At 50.6% G+C, this 5,702-nt stretch overlaps 1 long non-coding RNA gene across 1 annotated transcript; it reads left to right on the top strand.

The window, feature by feature from the left end:
* Nucleotides 1–483: 483 nt before the first annotated feature.
* LOC114809237 lies at nucleotides 484–4,641 on the top strand. Its single transcript, XR_003757012.2, has 4 exons — nucleotides 484–521; nucleotides 2,860–2,929; nucleotides 3,309–3,410; nucleotides 3,754–4,641. It is a non-coding gene; the product is annotated as an uncharacterized LOC114809237 (long non-coding RNA).
* The last annotated feature ends 1,061 nt before the right edge of the window (nucleotides 4,642–5,702 follow it).

The raw sequence follows: 5,702 nt of genomic DNA, 5'->3' as shown, positions 1-5,702 counted from the left end.
TTTGGAGGTGGAGGAAGGGGCTGCAGTTGGGAGTTACAGTATACTCCCACAAGCGCTTAGAATAATTAATAATTGTGGTGTTAAGTGCGGTTTATGTGCTAGGCACTGTACTAAACTCTACCACTTGTCAGCTGTGTCACTGTGGGCAAGTCACTTAACTTCTCTGTGCCTCAGTTACGTCATCTGTAAAATGGGGATTAACTGTGAGCCTCACGTGGGACAATCTGATTACCCTGTATCTACCCCAGCGCTTAGAACAGTGCTCTGCACATAGTAAGCGCTTAACAAATACCAACATTGTCATCATAAACACTGGAATGGATACAAAGGGGTTGGACCCAGTCTCTGTCCCTCCTGGGGCTCACATTCTCAATCCCCATTTTCCAGATGAATGAGATGAGGCCCAGTCAAGCGACTTGCCCAAGGTCTTGCAGCAGACAAGTGGCATGGCCTTCTGACTCCCAGGCTTGTGCTCTACCCACTACACCATGCTGCTTCTCTCGTCCAGTGATCAGCACAAAGTAAGTAGTCCATAAATATGATTGTGTTTGTGTGTGTGTGTGTGTATTCACATCACTGATTTGGTTGATAATCTACTGTTTGGTTAACTGATATCTACTGTACCAATTTATCCAGGAGGAGTTGTGTGGGTGTGTGCCTGTGCACTTGTGATGGGGGAGCGGGGTGGGGGGGAATGGCCAGGGTTGGATAGTCAATGTCAATTGCATTATTGATATGAGGGCTATGGAGAGGGCTGAGGGTGGTATGGGGAATGTGTTTGGATACCAATGAATTGTCCGTGATGCTGATGTGGTGGTGATGATGGTATTGGTGAAGTGCTTACTATGTGTTAAGGTCTGTTTAATTGCTGGGGTAAGTAAGAAGTTGGACACTGATGTGTGTGTTGACAGTATTTATGGCCTAGCCTCTGATTTGGTTCCAATATTCCCTGTCCTAGAGAGGCAGGGCATGCTACGGGTTATACAGGTTTTGGTTTTTCCTGACTTGGAGATGAGTCTGGGACCCAGGAAGAGAAGTGTCTGCTTGGTTGGTCCAAGCAAGTGTCTCTGGAGTGGAGGAAGTTGAGGGATTGTGATGCTACAAGGTCTGTCTTCAGGGGAGATAACTGGTGCTCTGGATCCAGAGATGAGGGTCTTAGTGAGGGGAGAGAGGGAGCAAAAACCATGGGGTACATGGGGGTGCATGCTCACGATGTTTGTGTGTGTGTGTGTCCCTGTCGTCATGGTGCTCTCCTTTTGTGCTCTTGCCAGCCCCCAGTTAGCTAGTATTTTCCACTCAACCTTGGTCACCAAGGCAAGTGACCTCGAACAACTCAACATGGGACCCTGCGCCAGGAATATGGTAGGAGGTAAGGTGCTGCTTCCACAAGGCTTGTGCCGTCGCACCCCCACCCCCCAGCCCTCCAACATCCATAAGGAGGGTGCGCATCCAGCCCCCAACCACTGGAAACCTCCTCCATCCTCAGTGGATTCAGCGCTGTGGGTCAGTCCCGGCAGCGTTCGTATGGGAGCGTCAGACTGTGAGCCCCCAGGGGCAGGAACCGAGACCTGCCGATGGGGAAGGGGTGGTGGTACCGTCATGCGCCTCTCATGGGTGGGATTGTGCCGAACTCAGCTTGCTGTCTGGAGACTTCTTGGAGGCTTCCCAATACCTGTACCCCAAGATACACGTTGCCCCTTCTCCCCCATGGGACTCCATTACAGCGTGCCCCGCCATCCCCCCCAAAAGCCCAGCAATGAGTTGGGGCTCAGTGGCTGCACCCGTGTGGAGTAGACCATAAGCTGGTTGTGAGTGGGGAATGTGTCTGTTCTATTAGACTCTCTCAAGTACTTAATAGAGTGCTCTGCGCTCAATAAATATGCCGGACTGACCCAGAACCCCCCAAACACAAGCGCCGCCGTTGTAACAGCCGAAGCAACAGTAGTCATTCAGTACTTAGTAGATGCAGAGCACCCTACTGAGCACCTGGGAGGCTGAGTTCCAAAGTGCAAATCTCTCCTCGAGTTGGAACCTAGTGTGCAGAGTATTTTCAGATGATTTCTCCCCCGACTCATCTTGGCTCCAACTTAAATGGATGAAATGTATTTATGTTAAATGTCTGTCTCCCCCACTAGAGTGTCAGCTCATAGTAAGCAGGGATTCTGTCTGATAGTAAGGACTGGATAAATACCATTGACTGATTGAAATGGGTGTCTTTAGCAATTGAGGTGTCTCACCCCCATCCTGCTTTCCATACCGTTTGATTTGATAAACACTACTGTTGTCTTGATGCAGTACCGCCACCCATCACTGTATGTATTGATTTGCTCTGTTTTTTCCTACTCGTACTGCCGATTCAAGCTTACCTTGGGTTCAGTGTGCACAACTTCACGTACCAACCTTGTGTGTGCCATTCCACCTGTGTGCAACTCACTTTGAAACTTAGGGAGAGCAGGGGCCGTGCATGCTATGGAATGTTGAACTTTTTGAAGCACTTGTTCCGTGTTGTTCTGAAGTTGATCTTTCCCCCTCTAGAGGATAAGCTTATTGGGGCAGGGCTTGCAGTGGCTGTATTGTTCTATTATACTCTCCCAAAGTCTTAGTACCGTTATCCACACCTTTCTGTAAGAGCTCAAATATGATCGACTGACTGTCTTAGATTGTAAGCTCCCAGTGGGCAGGGGCTGTGTTTCCTGCACCCAACTGGCCCAAGAAGTTGCTTAATGAGGTGGGGTCTGACTCGTCAGACCAAACTTGGGGTCAGATGCCTCCATCAGGCTCTATTGTGGGAGAGGGGAGGAGGGGCAGGGGTGAAGGACCAGCCTGGCACTGGGTAAGTATTCAGGACCTCGGCTACAGGAGGAGAGAAAGCAGAAGCCCATCTACTTGCTGCCCCCTGGAGAAGTCTCCCAGACAATCCTGCTCAGAGGTAAGATCCTAGGGATTTGTGTGTTGGGGGCGGGGGGGTGGTTTTGGGGAGAGGGTCGGCAGGGGCTAAGACTCTGCGGGGTGGAAACCCCGACTGCCTGGGGTGTACTGCCGTGGGGTGATAGCCAGGGCCTCTTCTGGAGGGTGGGTGAGTGGCAGCTGCTCTATCCTGTCTCTGCCTCTGTCTCCCTCTCTTGTGTGCGTGCTCTCTCTCTCTCTTCCCCCCAACCCCCGCCCTGCTGGATGTGAGTCTGCTGCAGGGGACAGTCCAGTTCCAGAGTGGGGGCACAGATGGGGCTGGGCACAGGTGGCAGCACCCCCTGACCCAAGAAGGGGGGCAGAGTGAAATTGCCCTGAGACCTGATTGAGTGTATCCTTAGGGGCCGAGGAAGGAGCCTGAGCCCCACCCAGATGCATCCTCGGAGACCCAGCCCCCTGCTCCATCCCCGCCTCCCCACGGACATGTTGGTGCGGACAGGACGGTTAGTGTCGGGGTTATTAGGGCTCTGTTTGGGGCAAGTGGGAGGAATCAAAGAATCGATGACATTTATTGAGCGCTTAAGTCTAGAGGACTAGACTCTACTCTTGAGAGAGTAGAGCGAAGAGATCCTTATTTCCGTTACACCTCAACACAATCCACTGCATCCTTATAGTCCACAAAGTAGAGCAGTGACCGACCCCAACCTGGCCGAGTAGTGTCCCCTAGGCAGACTCCTCTCAACATATAGCTTCCTACTCCCTGGGTGGAAGACTGGGCTGGCACTCTCCCCTGCCGTGGGCTAGAACACACCTCATCAGCCAATCAGCAGTCACATCTGTCCTTAGGAAGCCGCAGTGCAGCCCCTAACCGGACCACCTTGCACCGAGGGAAGTGGACGACTGACCAGCTATTAACCCGATGCCACGAACACTCATAGATTGCACCGGCCCCACCGTGAGGAAATTGGTTGGAACCAGGTTGCTCCCCCCTCCTGCCCCCCAGCCCGCAACTGTGTATCTCCTCCTTCCAGATCATGCCATTTCCTTTGTGGGTCAAGGGTCAAACACTGCATCATGGGTGCCAAACCAGTTCCTTGCAACTCCAGGAGGGTGTGCGTGTGCCTCATGCGTGAGAACGAGGACCGGGACCAGAGCAGGGTGAGAGGGGCCACCCCTCTTTGGACGGGTAGAGGGTTATGGAAACGGGGGCCTAGAGTTCTGGACAGGTGCTCCGAGGAGGGACCTCCAGAGCGGGTGTGAAGTCGCCCTGGGGCCCTTAATTCTATAGTCAGTGTGACTTCCTCCCGCCCTGGGCCATTGGGAGTTATCTGCCTAGCTCTGGCTTCAAGAGTACAGACTCCCTTTCTCGCCCAAGGGGGGTGCCCCTGGGGGAGCGGGGTTTAGGGGCAAGAAGAGTCATGGGTGTGTGCATCTAGGTGTATGCGTGTGTGATACCTACCTTATGTCCTCCATCCCTCCTGGACAAGCAGAATGAAGGGGGGAGAGGACTAGCAACAAATCGTAGAGAGGGAAGATGTAAAGTGGTTTCCCCCCATCCTATCAACAGAAATGGCATGCTCTGGCCCCCTCCTCTCTCCGTCCCCTCTCGATCCCCTTGGCGACCTGGGCTCTGAAAGCCCAAATACATCTGTATGGAATAAAATGTATATGTTCTGCGTCATGCCTAAATCTGGAAAGAAAAATCTTTTCTCTCTGTCACATGAGAGATTGTTGGAGACATGAATTTGAGAGTCATTTATATTGATGATAGCCACAGCCATAGCCTCATTATTATTATGGTCTATGTTAATAATAATGTTGGTATTTGTTAAGCACTTACTATGTGCAGAGCACTGTTCTAAGTGCTGGGGGAGACACGGGGGAATCAGGTTGTCCCACATGGGGCTCACAATCTTAATCCCCATTTTACAGATGAGGTAACTGAGGCCCAGAGAAGTTAAGTGACTTGCCCACAGTCACACAGCTGACAAGTGGCAGAGCTGGGATTCGAACTCATGACCTCTGACTCCAAAGCCCATGTTCTTTCCACTGAGCCACGCTGCTTTAGACCTGGGACCTGGGAGTCAGAAGGACTTGGTTTCTAGTTCTGTCTATGCTATTTGTGTGCTCTGTGACTTTGGGTGGTCACTTCACTTCTCTGTACTACAGTAACCTTATCTTTAAATGGGCATGAAGACTGTGAGCCCCATTTGGGACATGGACTGTGTACAACCTGATTAGTTTGTATCTACCTTAGACCAGTCCCAAATACCATTATGACTACAGAACTAAATGCTGTGGTAGATATGAGTTAATCCAGATGCATCTACCCTGCCCTCAATGAGTTTTAAACAAGTTTTAAAGAGTGTGACGTGGACTATGCCCAACCTGATCAGCTTTTATGTGCTCCGGCGCTTAGAACGGTGCCTGTCACAGAGGAGAGGTTTTAACCGATACCATTTTAAAATGAGCATTATTCATTCATTCATTCAATAGTATTTATTGAGCGCTTACTATGTGCTAGGATATGAGAGCCTTATTTCTCAGAGAAGAGAACTTCCAAATCATCCTGTTTTCCACTACATCATTCAAGAGTATTTAGTATTTATTCATTCAATAGTATTTATTGAGTGCTTACTATGTGCAGAGCACTGAACTAAGTGCTTGGAATGTACAGTTCGGCAACAGATAGAGGCAATCGCTGACCATTGACAGGCTTACAGTCTAATCCGGGGAGACAGACAAAAGCAACGGCAATAAATAGAGTCAAGGGGCTGTACATCTCATTAACAAAA

This window comes from Ornithorhynchus anatinus, chromosome 2, assembly GCF_004115215.2.
Source record: "Ornithorhynchus anatinus isolate Pmale09 chromosome 2, mOrnAna1.pri.v4, whole genome shotgun sequence".
In the NCBI taxonomy this organism is placed as follows: Eukaryota; Metazoa; Chordata; class Mammalia; order Monotremata; family Ornithorhynchidae; genus Ornithorhynchus; species Ornithorhynchus anatinus.
Note: the sequence above shows the minus strand (reverse complement) of the source record. Positions and strands in the feature narration are given on the sequence as shown.